The sequence below is a fragment of the Carcharodon carcharias genome, chromosome 2 (assembly GCF_017639515.1).
Source record: "Carcharodon carcharias isolate sCarCar2 chromosome 2, sCarCar2.pri, whole genome shotgun sequence".
Classification (NCBI taxonomy): Eukaryota; Metazoa; Chordata; class Chondrichthyes; order Lamniformes; family Lamnidae; genus Carcharodon; species Carcharodon carcharias.
In genome coordinates, this window is record NC_054468.1 from 16592792 (window position 1) to 16613928 (window position 21137).

The following is a 21137-nucleotide window of genomic DNA, read 5'->3' on the forward strand; positions in this document are numbered from 1 at the left end:
TCATACCAGTTTCATGTACAATCAATAATTATGCCACACCAATCTAGGAAAACCTATAGGGTTTTGAATTGGGTCCGAAACAAAATAATTTGGTGAAGGCCCTTATATTAGCTTGCACCGAATTTTTAAAAAAATTACTCCCCCCTCCAGAGCAATGCACAGCTTTTGAGCCAAGGGGTAATCTTATGATACTGGCTCTCTCAATCCACAGATGAAAACTCATGGTAAAAATTCTCTAGCTAAAACAGGCCTCCTTCTCTTCCACAACATTTGCTTAGCAACGGAAAATGTTCCAGTTTCCATAGGCCCAAATACTCTGCGTGGTGACCCGAGGCTGCATTTGTGTCAATAAAGCATTGATTTTATTATAATTTGTAATAACGGCAGCGAGAGAGGCGAGGGTGGGAGAGCCCGCGCAGTTGATAGGTCATTCTGGAAGCATGAACATGTCGGCTAATCCGCACGCGGCTCTATTTTACTGAGAGGAGAGGGAAAATAAAAGAGCCGGCAACCATCGAGGCGCCAACTCTCAAGTCCAAGTTAATCTGATGTCGGAAAGGTAGCCATTTTACAGCAGACAGAATCAACTCGAGCTGAACCATCTATGAAGAGGGACAGCCAACAGTAGATGTAAGCACATGCCAAACATGGGTTGCACAAGTGGCAGCAAGGTAGCTTGAATCTCTCTGTTTCTCAGTTAGTGCGCTCCTTTGTCCTCAATTATTCTTATATCTCTGTCACTCTCTCTATTCCTCCACCGCATTCTCTCTCTCCCTCTCTCTCTCCCTCTCTCTCTCTCTTTCTCTCTCTCTGTGCCAACTGATCCACTGAATTGAAGCCATTGGAAAAAGTTCAAACATCTGGATTATTTTAAATTCGGAAGGCCCCCTCCGCCCGCCCCCTATCTTGTTTGGATCATTCAATTTTCATTTCACCAACCACCGTACCCCTTACCCCCACCCTACCAACCGCACCCTCCCCCCCTCCCCCCCACCCCCCACACCACCTCCAACACTTCCATAATCATTTTACTCACACAGAAAGCAATGACTGGTACAAAAACCACAAGCTCCAACCAACGCCCACCACCTCCCCCAACTCCACCCCCCACCCCCCAATCCACCACCACAACCCCAAGTTATTTAGACCCAACATAAAAATAAGATGAATAATGATGAAGCCAGAGAATGAGTGAGGCAGTATGGGGCAAGGCCCTAAGGTGGACTCAGGGGAGTGGCTCAGTCACAGGCAGACAGCAACCTTATCAGATGCCCCACATATGTTAACGAAAAGTTCAGTGCAGTACATTTTCTCATGATGCCGTACTCACCTTGGCAAATTCCTTCGCTCTTTCAAAATCCAAGAAATAAAATCAAAAAATAAACACACATGGAGAAAGGAGGCTCCGATCCTTCATGCGATTTTTTTTTTAAACGCACGTTACAATCCACAATCATGGCTCCTGCATTTTAGAATGACTGTCTTTAGCCAAGGGACTATTAAAATGAAAGTGAGACACCGGCAATACAGCGAGCTTACTTACTTTTCTAACAGTTACTGGGTGACGCACTGCAAATAGTGGAGAGAGAGAGAGAGAAAAAAAAACACTCATGTAGGGCTGTCTTCCTCCCTGTAAACTTGGCAAGGCTCATACTGTACTGAAATACAGCACTGGCCATATAAGGAAGCACAGCTAAACATGTCACGCATAATTTATATGCAGTAGGCAGAGAGTTAACCTTTCAGTGCACACACTAGGACCACATGCAATACATGCTGGCAGCAGCCCCTTTCTTTATAAAATGAACAACACTTCCCTAACCCCCCCCCACCCACCCACAGCACCTTCATAAGATAATAAACAGCTACCTGTACATGTCAAAGATCTGATGCCAATTGACGATTCTTAATCGTTCATTCTGATTGAGGCAATTTAAGAATGGGCGGCTGCTTTTATCCACCTGTTTTTCCTTCCCTTTGCTGATGTGCGAGAGAGAAGCTTCCCTGGGCTTTGCCCGCCTGCCTGTGAAACTGCCTTGCAGACAGGAAGAGGCTGATCTGTGGCAAGGCTGCCTGCAGCTGCGACCTTCTGACTCCAACTCCCAGCCGAAGATGATGTGTGATATGAAACCGTATACCGCGGTAACTTACAGGCTGCCCCCTCCTCCCTCCCTCCCTCCCTCCCTCCCTCCTTCCCTCCACCACCTCCTTCTCCTCCTTCCTTTTGCCTGATCAAATAAAGCAGTGATGGCTCGTTTTCACTTCCTCTGCTCTGGTCGAGTCTCCACACACACACACACACACACACACACACACGTAGAGACACACACGCACACAGACAGACAGACAGACACACACACACACACACATACACACAAGAACTTACCTCACATTTTTTTGTCCCCGATGCACTCGAACGGAGGACGGAACGCTCAAGGCATTGTGGGATTCATCTTAATTTTTTTTTTCTCTGTTCTGAAGAAGCCAAAGACGTGTTAACTTGTGCACACCGCCTCCCCTCCTCTTGTTAGAGGAACATGACAGCCGGCAGGACTTGCTGAGCTGCAGCTTGCAAAAGGGCCGTTGAGTGTAGATGGGTGGAAACACTTTCACTCTGCTCTGTCCGTGTGGTGCTATCTGCCTGCAACGCCCCTCCCCCCTCCCCAGAGCTGCACAAACTCTATCAGGAAGCACTGGGTTGTACCTGCTAATTCTGCAGCATGAAGTGGAAAACACTTGAGTGTCTTCTAGATGTTTCTATCTCTCCCTTTTTCTAAAATGCAGCAGTTTTGTCCATACACATGCACACACGTTACACGCACAAGAACAGAAAAGTCTGGGGTCTTAGACACAAGGGCCTCTGTGCTGAAAGGGGGAAGACAGGCAGAATTAAATAGAGAACTAAGTAGAGAGGAAGTTGTCAGTGGACAGGAACAACCTCCTCTTTCCCCCTTACAAAATGCTGTAATTGGTAGCTTCCATCTGATATGTAAAGCATATAATAACCTCTGAACTGTAGTGCCACAAGTGAGATACAAGCAAGCTGTTGTCAGGGCTGTTGGATCAGAATTGGAAGAGGGGTGGAGCGGGGAGCAGCGTTGGTGGTGAGGGGGTGGGGGTGTGGGGGAAGAGATGGATTTATGTACATGTTTGTATTTGAGTTCAGACACTCACCAGTCGGGGAAGTCTGGAAGGCATGTACGCAAATTTCAGGCCACGAGCAAATAGCCAAGTTGCATTGTTAACTCTTCGCCACCTGAAGTGCAGCAAAACCAGGCCACAATCTTTCCTATCACTGCCTTTGCACAATGATGTGGTCAGGACTCCGGTAGGATGAGTGTCATTAAGCCGCACCCCACACAAAAAGGGATTATATGAATACAACATCACCAATGTACAAGTAGTTATGGAAGTGAGTATAGAAAGAAAAGCTGTGGGGTGCGGTGGGGTGGGGTGGGGTGGTGGGGGGGTCTTGCCACTCAGTGGCTGGTGTCTCTGCCTCTGAGCCAGAAGCTGTGGGCTCGAGTCCCACTCCAGGACTTGTTGCCTCTGGAAGAAGCATCCATGACTTGGTCAAGCAGGTCACTAATCAATCTACTAATCCTGCTGAAGGGAAGAGTGGGATGAGAGATTCCTGGTCAGCCATTACTAGCAACGCACCTTGCCTGTCAGTATATAGCATGGAAAGGTATAAGGAAGGCTACCCAACACTGGCTGAACTTGGTGCTTTTCACAACCCCAGGGTGTCCCAAAGTATTTTGCAGCCAATGAAGTCCATTCTGAAGCTGCAATGCAGGAAACACAGTTGCCAATTTGTGCACAGTAAACCCCCACAAACAACAATGATATCTTCCGTTAAGGGGTGACTATGGGCTAGGTTACCAGGAGAACTCCCCTGCCTTTCCATTGAATAGCATCATAGATTGTTTCACATCCACCTAGGCCTTGGTTTAACATCTCATCTGAAAGGTGACATTGCAGAATATGCAGCGCTCCTTCAGTACCGCACTAAACTACCAACTGAGGTTTAATGCTTAAATCTCATGGACTGGAGCTTGAACCCGCAACCTTCAGAGGCAAGAGTGCTGCTTACTCACAGTTGACAGCCTAAATTAACAGCATTACAAAGTCACATTTTGAAAACACACTAGGTGGTGAGTAGTATCTGAAAGGTGGGTAATAGAATCACAGTGAATCATTTGGTTTGCTGTACCCTGTCAGGGTACAGAGCACTCAGGGAACACAGTACCCAGGGTAAAGAGCACTCAGGGAACACAGTGTCCAGGGTACACAGCACTCAGGGAACACAGTGCCCAGGGTACACAGTACTCAGGGAACACAGTGCCCAGGGTACACAGCACTCAGGGAACACAGTGCCCAGGGTACACAGCACTCAGGGAACACAGTGTCCAGGGTACACAGCACTCAGGGAACACAGTGTCCAGGGTACACAGCACTCAGGGAACACAGTGCCCAGGGTACACAGCACTCAGAAAACATAGTGTCCAGGGTACACAGCACTCAGGGAACACAGTGTCCAGGGTACACAGCACTCAGAAAACATAGTGTCCAGGGTACACAGCACTCAGGGAACACAGTGTCCAGGGTACACAGCACTCAGGAAACACAGTGTCCAGGGTACACAGCACTCAGGGAACATAGTGTCCAGAGTACACAGCACTCAGGGAACACAGTGCCCAGGGTACAGAGCACTCAGAAAACATAGTGTCCAGGGTACACAGCACTCAGGGAAAACAGTGTCCAGGGTACACAGCACTCAGAAAACATAGTGTCCAGGGTACACAGCACTCAGGGAACACAGTGCCCAGGGTACACAGCACTCAGAAAACATAGTGTCCAGGGTACACAGCACTCAGGGAACACAGTGCCCAGGGTACACAGCACTCAGGGAACACAGTGCCCAGGGTACACAGCACTCCGGGAACACAGTGCCCAGGGTACAGAGCACTCAGGGAACACAGTGCCCAGGGTACACAGCACTCAGGGAACACAGTGCCCAGGGTACACAGCACTCAGGGAACACAGTGCCCAGGGTACACAGCACTCAGGGAACACAGTGCCCAGGGTACACAGCACTCAGGGAACACAGTGCCCAGGGTACACAGCACTCAGGGAACACAGTGCCCAGGGTACAGAGCACTCAGGGAACACAGTGCCCAGGGTACACAGCACTCAGGGAACACAGTGTCCAGGGTACACAGCACTCAGAAAACATAGTGTCCAGGGTACACAGCACTCAGGGAACACAGTGCCCAGGGTACACAGCACTCAGGGAACACAGTGTCCAGGGTACACAGCACTCAGGGAACACAGTGCCCAGGGTACACAGCACTCAGGGAGCACAGTGCCCAGGGTACACAGCACTCAGGGAACACAGTGCCCAGGGTACACAGCACTCAGGGAACACAGTGCCCAGGGTACACAGCACTCAGGGAACACAGTGCCCAGGGTACACAGCACTCAGGGAACACAGTGCCCAGGATACACAGCACTCAGGGAACACAGTGCCCAGGGTACACAGCACTCCAGGAACACAGTGCCCAGGGTACACAGCACTCAGGGAACACAGTGCCCAGGGTACACAGCACTCAGGGAACACAGTGCCCAGGGTACACAGCACTCCGGGAACACAGTACCCAGGGTACAGAGCACTCAGAAAACACAGTGTCCAGGGTACACAGCACTCAGGGAACACAGTGCCCAGGGTACACAGCACTCAAGGAACACAGTGCCCAAGGTACACAGCAATCAGGGAACACAGTGCCCAGGGTACACAGCACTCAGGGAACACAGTGCCCCGGGTACACAGCACTCAGGGAACACAGTGCCCCAGGTACATAGCACTCAGAGAACACAGTGCCCAGGATACACAATGCTCAGAGAACATAGTGCCCAAGGTACACTGCATTCAGGGAACACAGTGCCCAGGGTACACAATGCTCAGAGAACATAGTGCCCAAGGTACACTGCATTCAGGGAACACAGTGCCCTGGGTACACAGCACTCCGAGAACATAGTGCCCAGGGTACACAGCACTCAGGGTACAAAACACTCAGCGTACACAACATTCAGGGCACATAGTGCCCAGGGTACACAGCACTCAGGGAACACAATGCCCAGGGTACACAGCACTCAGGGTACACAACACTCAGGACACATTGTGCCCAGGGTACATAGCACTCAGGGAACAGTGCCCATGGTAAACAGCATTCAGGGTACACAACACTCAGGGCACACAGTACCCAGGGTACACAGCACTCAGGGTATACAACACTCAGGGCACACAATACTCAGGGTACACAACACTCAGGGCACATAACACTCAGGGTATATGACACTCAGGGTACCCAACACTCAGGGCACACAACACTCAGGGTACACAACACTCAGGGCACACAACACTCAGGGCACACAACACTCAGGGTACATGACACTCAGGGCACACAACACTCAGGGTACACAACACTCAGGGCACACAACACTCAGGGCACACAACACTCAGGGTACCCAACACTCAGGGCACACAACACTCAGGGCACACAACACTCAGGGTACATGACACTCAGGGTACCCAACACTCAGGGTACCCAACACTCAGGGCACACAACACTCAGGGCACACAACACTCAGGGTACCCAACACTCAGGGCACACAACACTCAGGGTACCCAACACTCAGGGCACACAACACTCAGGGCACACAACACTCAGGGCACACAACACTCAGGGTACACAACACTCAGGGCACACAACACTCAGGGTACCCAACACTCAGGGCACACAACACTCAGGGCACACAACACTCAGGGTACCCAACACACAGGGCACACAACACTCAGGGCACACAACACTCAGGGCACACAACACTCAGGGCACACAACACTCAGGGTACACAACACTCAGGGCACACAACACTCAGGGTACCCAACACTCAGGGCACACAACACTCAGGGTACATGACACTCAGGGTACCCAACACTCAGGGCACACAACACTCAGGGCACACAACACTCAGGGCACACAACACTCAGGGTACACAACACTCAGGGCACACAACACTCAGGGTACACAATCATATACATAACGGAAGGATGAGTCTGGAGGCATGGCCTTCTGAAAATAAATGATCATTACCAATTTGTTTAGTTTGTTTTTCTGCCTCAAAAAAGTATGCATATATGTAAAATATACATTTAGGCATACATACATTTAAAATATAAGTTATATGTTTTATATATATGCCACTTCATACAGTGTAAAATCACATCAGAAAATTATAGCCCCAAAACAAGCTCCCCTCAATTAAAGCTGAGATCTGAACACTGAGAAAATCAAGCATTTTGCTAATCTGTGTTCTCCCGAAGTCCTTTGCAATCTAACTCACTATTTGCCAAACTCTCTACTTTAGTTTTGTCAACAAATTTTGACATCTTATTTCTTACATTCAGGTCCAAGTCATCATTGACTTTTGAGAACTTTGTGCAAATAGAGAGCTGGACTCTTTACTTATGTAGTACAAAAAAAAAACAGTTTCAGGAACAACGATTATTGTCTATAGCACTTTTGGTAATGTCTAGTTGGACATGATAATAGGTTGATTAATTATGGTAGATCAGAGATGGCCCTTAATATGGTGACAATTAATAAATTGTATGAATCAAGATACTATAACACACTAGAGTCTCGCCAAATAAACTGTGAATGCAGAAGCAGCAAAAAGAATATTTTGTACTCAAAAGGGGTTATAACTTCTATTTCTAGGCCCAACTAGTTGATTTTACTTGCCTGTTTTATTGGCATCAGAGGAATTCTCATGACAAAGTTCATCTGCCAACAGCACAATCAATCATATAGCAATATTGCCTAATATCCCTAATGATTTTGGAGCATTGGTAAGGTGATGTTTGCTCAGTTAAAACTGCCCAGTTTATCTTACAAAATATAAGCTTACAGGGGTCCGACTGTGCATGACACGCCCACTGGCTTGGAGCTAAGCCAGCACGGGGAGCTGTGGCTGAGTGCACCTACACCCATACCCTCTGACCCTATTTCCCTGGCAACCCATTAGAGGGGACCATGCCCGCTGGCAAGTCTGCTCCTGTAGCTGACACTGGTGAGTCACCAGGAATCATGAGATTTGGCTGAACAATTTACCCTTTTACTGAAAAGAGATCTATGAAACCTACCTGGAGGGGCTGAAGGGACCAAGGAAACAAAGTCTGCAGGTAATGAAGGCACTCTATTGATTGGCAGCCTGTGTAAGTTCATTCCGTTAGATCAGGGCTAATTCAGTAACCTGGTGCCGAGAGCCACAGTTCCAACCTTAATCTTGTTTTAAGTGTCACTGTCAGAAGTGCTGTTAACAGCCTGTACACTGGTATACCAGGAATGTCACTGAACAAGCAATCCAGAGGTCCAGGCTAATGCTCTAAAGACATGGGTTCAAATCCTGTCATAGCAGCTGCTGCAATTTAATTTTTTTTTTAAATAGCTTTGGAAGATAAAGCGAGTCTCAGTAATGGTGATCAGGAAACCTATCATCGATTGTTGTAAAAACTCATCTGGTTCACTAATGCCCTTTAAGGAAGGAAATCTGCCACCCTTGCATGGTCTGGCCTACAAGTGACTCCAGACCCACAGCAATGGGGTTTACCCTTAATTGCTCTCAAGGACAATTAGGGATGGCCACAAATGCTGACCTTGCCTGTGGTAACCTGAGACGTAATACACCTTTAAGAGACTGTGAGCAGGTTGACTACGTAAGACCCAATAGCTGTGTAGCGCAGGCTACCATGTTAATGTTAGTCTAGAGTAGGGTCTGGTTGGAGAAGCACACATCATGTCAGTGCTCTGTTGTCTGTGTAAATAAATAGTATGTGCTTCGTTTCATATTGATCTCTGCGTCTCCAGTATATTGTTATTGACTCACCTGCCGACAGGTAAGTGTGCAACCAGTTCATGAGCAAAGCGACCCCACAGTAAAACTAACAACTGGCGATGAGGCAAAACACGACCAGCCAACGGCACCAAGGAAAGCCGCAAAAACTCGAATGTACTGAATTAGCTGTGTCCTGCAGGCCGATTGTAAGTACATTATGATTGTAAACCCTCACCATGGACCTGGAAGTAATCTCTCTCCAGCGCCCACAATTTGGCTGCATCGAACCATTTGATTAGACCATCGATGACTGGTCACATTATATTGAACGCCTTGCATTTTTCTTTTTGGCCAACAACATATCGGGGGAGGAGAAGAGGCGGGCGATCCTCTAATCAACATGTGGCAGTAAAATATACAACCTTAATCGTAGTCTAATGGCACCCAACACCCCAGATTCCAAGAACTTTGATAAGTTGGTGAATCTTGTGAAAAGCCACTTTCAGCCAAAACCCACAGTAACAATGCAGCGTTTTAAATTCAATTTGCGGTGTCGTGCCCCTGGAGAGACAGACGCTTGCTATGTAGCAACCTTAAAACAATTGGCAGCGCAGTGTGAGTTCAGATCGTCGATCCGTGATATGTTAAGAGACCAATTAGTGTGTGGGATTAACGAAGACGCCTTTCAAAGGAGGTTGGCGTCAGGGACAAACTGAGATTTCAGCAAAGCCCTGGAGTTGGCGCTCACAATGGAAAGCGCTGTCAGGGGTTCAGAAGAAATCAAGGGAGCACAAAATGGCACCGTCCTTCACATCGGGAGGGAGGCACTGGCTGGAAATGGTGTGGAAGTACAGGGTTCCACAGAAAGGCAGGAAACAGCCGCCATTAACAAACCAGCAAAAAGCAATGGCTTAACCAATAAAAACCACATTTATAACAGCAGAATTGGAACCAGGAAGCCTACAAACGAACGACAATTTAAATGAGCCGAGTGTCTCTACTGTCATTGCAATGGGCACATGATGCAATATTGTAAAGAAAGATTGAGGCAAAATTTCAAACAAAAAGGCAGAAGTCATGAAATTCATATAATGGAGGAGCCAGAAGAAACAGAGTCAGATACTCATTCCCTACACAACTTAAAAATGGATAAAACAGAGCCAATCTACATGACATTAGAAGTCAACAGAAAACCAATTCAAGTGGAGGTGGATACAAGAGCATCCATGACAGATTTTGGGGAACACACGTTTTAGTATCTGAATGGAGGAGGCCATTCACTAAAGTTGGAAAACTCAGATGTCAGACTAAAGACGTATACTGGCGAAAACATACTGGTAAAGGGTACGTGTACAATAGAGAAGCCAGTCTGGTAACCTATCCCTGATATTGGTGACAGGGGAGGGTCCAACTCTACCTGGCTTACGGAAATGGAATTGGAGCGGACTGAGGTTTTTCAACTCAGAATGAAAGATCTACAAGAATGAAAACAGAAATAAGCCCCGGTGTTCAGGGAAGAGCTCGGGAAGATTCAGAGACTGCAAGCTAAAATCCACGTGGACCCCGGAGCAACCCCCTGATATTTGAAGGCGGGGCCAGTCCCCTACGCATTACGAGAAAAGGTGGATATTGAATTAGACAGGCTGGAAAGGTTGGGAGTCTTACAACCTGTACAAGTTTCTGAATGGGCAGCGCCCATAGTTCCAGTACTAAAGCCTGGCCAGAGAGTGAGGATATGTGGGGACTACAAGTTGACCATTAACAAAGTGGCCAGACTTGATAGGCATCCTATACTGAAAATTGATGAATTGTACTCCAAGCTGGCAGGGGGAACTGCATATACGAAACTCGACATGAGCCACGCTTACCAGCATGTCGAGCTAAAAACGGCCTCTCGGGATTTTGTGACTATCAACACACATAGGGGGCATTACCAGTATACCCAGTCACCCTTCGGATTCTCATTGGTTTGTGCCGCTTTCCAATGGATGATGGAAAAATTTGCTCCAAGGTCTACCCCAAGTGGTGGTTTATCTCGATGATGTCTTAGTAACAGGACTAACTGCTGAAGAACACCAAGCTAACCTGGAAGAGAGGTTGAAGCATTTCTCACAAGCTGGAGTACATTTGAAAAGGGAAAAATGTATCTTCCAAGCAAAAGGAAGGGATTTACCTGGGTAAAAGTAAAAAAAACTGCGGACGCTGGAAATCCAAAACAAAGATAAAAATAAAGATACCTGGAAAAACTCAGCAGGTCTGGCAGCATCTGCGGAGAGGAACACAGTTAACGTTTTGAGTCCACATGACTCTTCAACAGAACTAAGTAAAAATAGAAGAGAGGTGAAATATAAGCTGGTTTGGGGGGTGGTGGGACAGGTAGAGCTGGATAGAGGGCCAGTGATAGTTGGAGATAACCAAAAGATGTCACAAACAAAAGGACAAAGAGGTGTTGAAGGTGGTGATATTATCTAAGGAATGTGCTAATTAAGGGTAGAAAGCAAGACAAACAAGGTACAGATAGCCCTAGTGGGGGTAGGGTAGGGTGAAGGAATCAAAATAGGCTAAAAGGCAGAGATAAAACAATGGATGGAAATACATTTAAAAATAATGGAAATAGGTGGGAAAAGAAAAATCTATATAAATTATTGGAAGAAAGGGGGGGATCGGAAAGAGGGTAGGGAATGGAGGAGAGAGTTCATGATCTAAAATTGTTGAACTCAATATTCATTCCGGAAGGCTGTAAAGTGTTGGTACATTTCAACCCAAAGAAACAATTGAGTTTAACATACGATGCATCCCCTTATGGAGTAGGGGCAGTACTCTCCCATCGGATGGCAGATGGCTCCAAACATCCCACTGACTACATCTCAAGAACACTCAAAGTGTTGCAGAACAAAGATACTCACAAATAGAGAAGGAAGGCTTATCCATTGTATTTGGCGTTAAGGAACTCCATCAATACATCCATGGTCGCCACTTCATCATCATATCCGACCACAAACCACTACTAAGCTTGTTTGGGGAAGATAAGGCAATACCACAAATTGCCTCTGCACTCATCCAAAGGTGGGCCCTGATTCTAGCTGCTTATGAATATACTTTTATCCACCGGCCGGGAAGCTAGGTTGCCAATGCCGACACGCTGAGCCAATTACATCGAAAGGACAGCAGTGTGAACATTCCCATTCCTCAAGAACTTGTCTTTTTATTAAACTCTCTGGATTCATCACCAGTGAATGCCAAACAGGTCACAGAATGGACAGACTGTGATCCAGCTTTGTCTCACGTCAGAGAACAAGTCTTGCAGGGATGGTCTAACGATCCAATGTCAGACAAAATGAGGCCTTGTTTGAACAGGAGATATGAGCTCACCTGCCAGGATGGCATCTTATTGTGTGGAGCGAGGGTCATTATGCCTCCCAGAGGAAGACAGCCATTATTTATAGAATTGCATAGTGGTCACCCTGTCATTTCCAGAATTAAAATGTTTGAGCTACTTATAGTGGCCTGGGATGGACACTGAAATCGAAAACATGGTCAAGAGCTGCAAGCAGTGCCAACAGGTGCTGAAATTGCCTCCTTCTGCTCCACTGCATCCTTGGGAATGGCCAGGGAGGCCATGGGTCCACCTCCATGTTGACTACATAGGACCTTTTTTGGGCACAATGGTCCTCTTACTTATCGACTCCCACTCCACATGGATGAATGTATATGAGGTGAGATCACCCACATCTGCTGCCACCATAGACAGATAGCATCAGAGTTTTGAGATACATGGTTACTAGTATCTGACAATGGAACGGCATTCACTAGCAGGAAATTCCAAAGATTTACAAGTCTCAATGGCATAACACACATCAAGACCTAGTCATACCACGCGGCATCCAATGGGTTGGCCAAGAGGGCAGTCCAGATCTTCAAGGCTGGAATGAAAATACTACAGGGGGCTCTATAGTAATGAAGTTATCACGCTTCCTATTCAGCTATAGGACTACACCATATATGACCACCAGTATTGCCCCCATGGAATTATTAATGAGGAGACATCTCAGGGCACCTGAGACACCTCATAAGACCAAATTTAGGGGGGAGGGTAGAGAGAAGTCAGGAGGCCCAGAAAATTGAACATGATTACCATAGTCGTGAAAGAAACTTCACTGTAGGAGAAGCAGTTATTGCAAAGTACTTTGCAGATGAGCCCAAATGGCTATCAGTTTAAGTCAATGCAGAGACAGGACCCCTGTCTACCATATATCAGCTGAAGGTCGGATAATCAGGAGACATGTAGATCACCTCAGGAAAAGGGAAACAGATCCACAAAAAAAGGTGCGTCAAACATTCCCTTTGGAGTCTGCACCACAGGTAGAAGGAACTCCTCCTGCTTTGGAAGTACCTGTAGAACCCATTGAGCCTGAGAGAGTAGACGAGGCAAACTTGCAGGTTCCTACTGGGGAGCCTAGTGGACAGATAACTCCTGAGAGGGAGGCCTCAGATAGACTATCCAAAGTTGTAAAAGTACGAGGGTGGACACGTTTGAAAAAGCCCCCTGAGAGACTGAATTTGTAAATAGTTCAGTTTAGTAAATTGTTAATATATTGTAAAATGCACACTCAAGTAAAGGGGGAGGGAGGTAACCTGAGGTGTAATATGCCTTTAAGAGAACATGAGCAGATTGACCATGCCACTCTAAGACCCAATAGCTGGGTAGAGCGGGCTACCATGTTAATGTTAGTCTAGAGTAGGGTCTGGCACACATCATGTTAGTGCTCTGTTGTTTGTGTAAATAAATAGTGTGTGATTCGTTTCATATTGGTCTCTGCGTCTGCAGTATATTGTAATCAGCTCACCTGCCAACAGATAAACACGCAACCGGTTCGCGAGCAAAGTGACCCCCATTGTCGGACATAACATTACCAGTGATACCCACATCTCTTGGAAGAGTAAAACTAAAAACAAATCCCTCCACGGCCTCACCCCTCCCAATATTTGTAACCTTCCGCGACTCTCTAAGATCATCACATTCCCTCTATTCTGGTCTCTTAAACACCTTTCGTACATCATTAGCGGCCATGCCTTCAGCTGTCCAGGGTCTGTAAGATCTGGAATTGCCTCCCTAACTGCCCCTGTACCTCTCCTCATTTAAGACACTCTCTAAAAACTTTTTTGCTTTTTAGTCATCTGTCATAATAGCTCCTTAAGTGGCTCGGGGACAAATTTTGTTTGATGACAGTACAGTGAAGAACTTTGGGACGTTTCATTATGTTAAAGTTGCGATATGAATACCAGTAATTATTGTTGGGTCCAGAGATTCCCTTCGCAGGTAGCTCCTCAATTCAATCAAGCAATGGTTTGCATAGTAAATGGAGGCCGAGCATCTCTCACAGGAAGAGGAGGAAGACAGGACAGGACCAATAATTCTATTGAACAACTTTCTTTTAATAAGTTGCATGTTTATTAGCTCTCCTTTAATTGGGCCGTTTAATGGAAGATTGAACAATCCTTCCCATTAATAGCTTTTCCTTGTCATTTTTTTCTGGATGCAAGAAATGGCACGGAAAACCTACCTGAATCCCGGGTTGTCCACCAACCGAAAGTTAGGGGGGGGCTTTACCAATCCATAACTTGGATTGCTATGGAGCAGCATGTATGCTGAGGTGAAGGAGGCACAAACGGGCTTTGAATATGAATAAATCAAACTGGAGTCTCTAATTGGAGTAACAAAACATTAAGATGTTACAGTGGATGTCAAGGAGACAATGGAGAAGGGGGACAAGCACTCCCAGATGTCTCACCCATTTGGAATCCAGCTGAGCACTTGGAGAGAAATGGAGAATTGTATTCAAAAAGTCAAGAATCCCCAGAAAAGCTCAGATTTTCCAGCAACAGAACCACACAGACCTGAGGATTCAGTTCCTGGTGTGTACTGAGTTCACTAGCCTCCATCAAGGCAGCAGTGTAAGGATCTAATTCGACCACCTCTTAGGCTCAGAGGAGAAAATTAGTCGGTGCTTCTGTTCCTTATTGCTATACAATGGCCTGGTTGGACATGGTGTATGTGTGAAGAGGGCAGGATGGGATTTTGATGTAATCTGCTCAAGAGTCTAGTACGCTGGCAGCAATCACTCTCTGGATAAGTTTGATGCCATTCAGGACAAAGCAGCCCATTTGACTGGCACCCCATCCACAAACATTCACTCCCTCCACCACTGATGCACAGTAGCAGCAGTGTGTACCATCAACAAAATGCACTGCAGGAATTCACCAAGGCTCCTTTGTCAGCACCTCCCAAACCCATGACCACGACCACCTGGACAAGGGCAGCAGAAACATGGAACACCACCACCTGAAAATCCCCCTCCAAGCCACTCACCATCCTGACTTGGAAAAAATCATCGTTCCTTCACTGTCGCTGGGTCAAAATCCTGGAACTCCCTTCCTAACAGCACTGTGGGTGTACCTACACCACATGGGCCGCATGGCTCAAAAAGGCAGCTTACCACCACCTTCTCAAGGGCAATCAGGGATGGACCAGCCAGCAATGCCCACATCTCATGAATGAATTTAAAAAAAAATTCTCTCAGGCATGAAGAATGATCACTGGAATGAGATATCTGAGATGCCAGGGGCAGGCCTGTATGGCAAGGATCAACACCATAGGAAGAGAAGAAATTGGTTAAAAGAAAACAGACTTAAGAAGGTGCAGAATTTAAGAAACCTGCTTTGTCCCTTACTCACAGACAATTTGTTCTTCATATGTAAGACTCAATCTCACAGTGATGACTTTGTAGATTTCTATTGCAGGATTTTACTGTTTGTCTGCAAACAGTGGCCACACTTCAAAAGTAATTTATCGGCTGCGAATTGCTTTGGGATATCCTGACAATATGGAAGGTGCTATATAACTGCAAGTTTTATTCCAGCATTGGACCACATGGCACTGAGACCCTGATAGAAATTGATTTAGATCATGTGCTGGTCGATATTAATTCCCTACCCCATGCCACCTGCTTTCCACCAGTTAAAATAGAGCAGGTGAAGGAAGAACGGGCATACCCACTTCTTTTCCATGCTGATTTGATTGACTCCAACTTTAAATGTTACTGAAAAGGGAGACATGTTGCCGAAGCTTTTCATCTTGCTCTCATCAGGACAAACACAAGAAATGTCAAATTTCAAACAATCACAACAATTTATACTGCTGGAGAAAAAGGTTCTAAATAGTTGGTAAGTCGACTGATTGGCTGTGGTGTTGCCATGGATAAAGCGACAGGGGACCTTAGGCTCCCAAACCCCTGGATAATTCAAAAAAAAACACAAGGTTTGAACATAATCCTTTTGTTTGCAGGGAACGGGTCCCTGTGTATGAATGTCTGTCACTTCTAACAATGGTAAATGAGCCATGTTACAAGCTTGACTAATTGTCTGAAAATAGTTGTTAGTGTAGCTATTAGCACACTCAGGATTGTTCAGCAAGTGCTGCCCGATAACAAAATCGCACCTAACAGTGGACGTTCTGTTTTGGGTTTGCGTGTGGGCTGGTTGAGTATGGTCTGCACTCTGCTTATTACCAACAGGTGGAGGAACATGCTCTTTGATTTGATCAGTCAATTGTCGGGACGTATGCCCTATGAATTCATACACAAGGTTGCTCTGTTGTGTGGCAGGCAGAATGTCTTCTTAGCCTGACTGCAGCAACTTTAAATAACAGACAACCAGGACGAATGCCTCCAGCCAGCAAACTGAGCTCTAATGATGTCATCAGGGCCCAATCAACTATGTTAATCTGAGATCCGAGTTGTGTAGGTGGGGAGGGGGGGTGCATGCAGTGGTGGATTTCTCACCAGGTTAAATCAAGAGGGAGCAGGTGTCAGGGCCGGATAAAAACCCTTCTGGTTCACTAATGTCCTTTAGGGAAGGAAATTTGCCATCCTTACCCTGCCTGGCCTACACATGACTCTAGACCCACAGCAATGTGCTCTCAAGGGCAATTAGGGATGGCAACAAATGTCGGCCTGGCCAGAAATGCCCACATCCCATCAAAGAATAGAAAAAATACCTTTGGGGCCTCTACTTGCCCCCCACACCATCCCCCCAACACCCACCCCACCCCCACCATCCCCCGAGCTACATGGGCCATTTGGGTGGCAAGTCAGCATGTGCATGTAAATAAGGCCCAGTCATTAAAATTGTCCCAAACTGCCTGCCACAGATCATGGACGGGCAGTGCTGGGCTAAGCCTTCTTTACACCAACATAATCTTCCTGAGATCCAGTGTTGAATGCTGAACATAGTATTCCTGATGCAGCCTGGCCAAGCTTTTGTACAACTGAAGCATCACTTGCTCACTTTTGAGTCCAACTCTTTTGAGATAAAGGCTGATATTCCATTTGCCCTTTTCATTACTTCTTGTAACCTGCAGAATCATAGGTGTTCCTCAAGCCAGTGCCAATCTGGTAAATCTCTTCTGCGCCTTCCCTAAGGCCTCGACGCCCTTCTGAAAGTGCAAGGCCGAGAATTGAGTGCCTTTACTGCAGCTGAGGCCTAACCAGTGATTCATGGGATATGGCATAACTTCTGTGATTTTATAACCTATGCATTTCTTTCAAAACCAAAGATCCCGTGGGGTTTTTTAACAGCCTGCTTAATTTATCTTGCTACCTTCAAAGATTTGCATATGTACAATGTCTTTACAATTGTAGCATTTAGTTTGTATTGCCTCTCCTCACCCTTCCTACCAAAGTGCATCACTTCACTGTGATAAATCTTTTTTTTTATTCATTCATGGGGTATGGGCATCATTGGCTAGGCCAGCATTAATTGCCCATTCCTAATTGCCCCTGTTCAGGAAGGCATTTTTTTTTTAAAGAGTCAACCACATTGCTGTGGGTCTGGAATCACATGTAGGCCAGACCATGTAAGCATGACAGATTTCCTTCCCTAAAGGACATTAGTGAACCAAATGGGTTTTTACAACGATCAGCAATGGTTTCATGGTCATCATTAGACTTTTAATTCCAGATTTTTATTGAATTCAAATTCCACCATCCGCTGTGGCAAGATTCAAACCCAGGTCCCCAGAACACTACCCTGGGTCCCTGGATTGCTAGTCCAGCTACAATACCACTACGCCATCGCCTCTCCCATCTGGCATACGTCTACCAATTTCAAAAGTCTGTCTGTGTAAAGTGGCTAGCTTTAAGTGAAGACATAAATGGACAGTTTGCACCACCACAGCTCTGAGTCTCTCACCATTAAGAAAATATTCCAATTTACCATTTCAGATAAAAACTGGATGACCTCAACCTTCCCCACATGGATATCCATGTGCCATTGTTTTGTCCGCTCACTTCGTTTGTCTATGTCCCTTTGTACATCTCTCCTCCCAGCCATAAATTCACTACACTTGCAAATTGGGATATACAGCTCTCTGTTCCATTATCCAAGTCATATATATATTTATATACATATATATGTATATGTATATATATATATATATATAAAATATATGGTTAAAAGATAACAGTGGTACCTTACAGAAACCTGAGGAACACCGCTTGTCCCATCATGTTAATCAAAGGACAAAGTTGGCAGCATGAAATTTGGACATGGGCTGAGAATGCAAAAAAGGTCAGTATGGGTGCCTGCTGTATGGCCCACCCCATACTCAGCTCCATTGGCTTCACTCAAATTTAATATCAGGTCCCTCTGTATAATTGGCGGAAAATGAGACATTGGCCTGGATTTTCACAAGGACCGGTGGCCTCTCTGTCATTGTGAAGACAACACCTACCATTTTCATGGGGGCAGGAATGGGCCCGGGTTGGGATTTACACATGCCCATATGCCCAAATAAAAAGCCCATATAAAACAGCAGCTGCCTCCACTCACGTCTAATATTGGTGACCCAAGCGTGTGAAACACAATGTGTGCTTGTTGGACCTGGAACAAGCAGGTTTGAACTTCATGAATTCCTTTGGAGAGGTGAAGTACAGTTTTGGACAGATAGGATATGGTCCTTTGGATATGGTCCCAAGATGCCTATTGGGGAGGTCAGGTGCCCTTTGGGGGCTAGAAAGGGTCATGGGGATCTGCAGAGGGGCTTGAGGTGGTGTGGACCACATGAGGGTCATTGGGGGGTTGGGCAAAGGCACAAAGGCTGACATGGAGGATATGAAGGACCATGGGGGGAGTGGGCTAGGGTGGTAGGGAGAGGGGCATAGGTTGACATGGAGAGTATGGGGGCCATAGGTTGGGTAGAGGGGCATATGTTGGCATGGATAGGGCATCGTGGGTGAGGGGTATGAGTGGTGAGGGCTGAAGGGCTGTTTTATGCTTTAATATAAAAAAAATACATTATCGCAGCATCATAGCAGTGAGGCAGGCCTCCTGCCCAGCCTGCCTCTACATCCAACAGCCTCCACACTCATTGGGACACCCAGCACAACTCCTAAAGAACTCCGCCATCCTGGAATGAAAACCCCAACTTCCGGGGCACTTGCTCCCGGGTCATGTTTGTGGAGGCGGGAAATGTTCCGACTCTGTGCTCCTGACCTGGGGGTGAAAATCCAGTCCTTTGTCTGCTTTTTGTGCCTGCTGATGTCCAATTTCAACCCTTTCGTCCCTACACTCAACCTTCAATCACCCCCAACCACTTACAAACACTTGTCCCAAGGTTCTCTCCAATTCCACATGCTATCGTTTTTGCTAATGATCCCTGTGTGAAACTTTATCCAATGCCTTCTGTAAATTTCAAGCTTCAACTCAAAATGATAAAGAAATGCCTTATTAGCTCAGCATACCCGTAATAGAACTGTGCATCCTCTGACTCATCCTTTGCAGCATTGTGGGAGATTGGTTAATATATATTTATCCATCTATATTTAGACAGCGCCAATTCTGTACAGAATGTTCAATTAACAAAGCGTTGATTAGTAATATCTCCAAACATCAATGGGGATGCAACAATAGCAAGGTTTGACTTGGTTTGGAGTATTTAACAGTAGTGGGACTCCCAAGGTGAACAGAAAATTGAAATAGGCATGTTTGGTTCAAAAGTGCCCTGACTAGTCTAAACACGTCAACTGCAGAGCAGGCCTGAAGGACTGACATACAATCATAAAGTGGCCAACTGTTTGGAACCCCAGCAAGTCTGTGCAGATCCTAGGTGCAAAGTTAAATGTCTGCAGGACATTTGATGCGATAGATTTTGTATCCTGCCTTCAAATACATCGATTCAAACTCTTTCAGTGCAGAACTAGTTAATTACAATATTGCCCACTGTAAAGGCATAGAAAGAACTGCTTTAGTCCCAATTTTTTTTTTCTCTGCTGATTAAGTTGTGGGATGCTATTTCTAAGCAGGGTTGCTGACCTTCATTACATAACCTAATACCTCCCAGCACCTCCCATATCCAACCAGTGGTCTTCCGACACACCCATCCTTGCAATGACCCACCATTTAGAACACAAGCAGATTCCTGGTTATCCAACTGGACACTCCTTGGCTGTCAGTGAACGAACCTTCTTTTTCCCATCTCCCAACTAATCAATTAAAGTGTTCAAAGAAAGTCAAAGCAGCACACGACACCCAATGCCTTCTTTTCTCTCAGCAGTGCCGTGGGGATTAATGTTTCATTCCCGGAGACTCCGAGATAATCTCGGGGCACTGGCGATGCTGAGTGCTGCTGAGTGGAATTGTTTCCATTTTGGGCACCCATGGTCAGTGCCAAGCACTCTCAGCAAAGCCAGATTCAGAGTCAGCCTGGCTAAACTGATCACCTTTATCACTGATTCAGACAGTTGTGGGGTTGATTCCCACACCCCCCCCCACCCTGCCCCCGCCACTCCAGGACATAAGCTTGGCTGACACTTTAATGCGTCGCTCCTGTGGGGGCAGCACAACCAAATTAAGTACCCCTCAGGCACTTAACAGGCCAGCATCGGGCCTTCCACAGGATTTATGAGCCTGCGGGATGGAAATTCTGCTCCCGAGAGCTGTCAGCCAAACAGAGGCCGGCAGCTGTCCATTGCTGGCAGTGGCACCAGGAGCTGGGGCTGCTGCCGGTGACGCTCAAAGGACTTAATCAGGGTCCGTCACTGGATCCCGAGACACAGGTGAACGGGACAGGATGCGGGTCACATGGAGAGAATCGCTGGAGTGGGGTAGGGCTTGTGGGGGCGGGGGGGGGAGTGGGTCAGAGGGAAAGGCAGGGGTGCAACCTTTAGGGGCACCTCCTTCCC

At 46.5% G+C, this 21137-nt stretch overlaps 1 protein-coding gene across 23 annotated transcripts in view; it reads right to left on the reverse strand.

Moving 5' to 3' along the window:
• mbnl1 (muscleblind-like splicing regulator 1) overlaps positions 1 to 21137 on the reverse strand; it is a 350001-nt gene that overhangs the window by 252066 nt on the left and 76798 nt on the right. Inside the window, exons 1-2 of one of the 23 annotated variants that reach the window (XM_041183044.1) lie at positions 2387 to 2844; positions 1331 to 1462 (exon numbers count right to left, since the gene is read on the reverse strand). The exons of 13 other annotated variants lie outside the window; for them this stretch is intronic. The gene's annotated coding sequence lies outside the window, so the exon portion shown is untranslated. Of the gene's footprint in view, positions 1 to 1330; positions 1463 to 1543; positions 1617 to 1869; positions 2108 to 2386; positions 2847 to 21137 lie in introns of those variants that run through there. 9 more of the 23 variants (XM_041183064.1, XM_041183060.1, XM_041183045.1 and 6 more) reach the window with 9 other exon arrangements.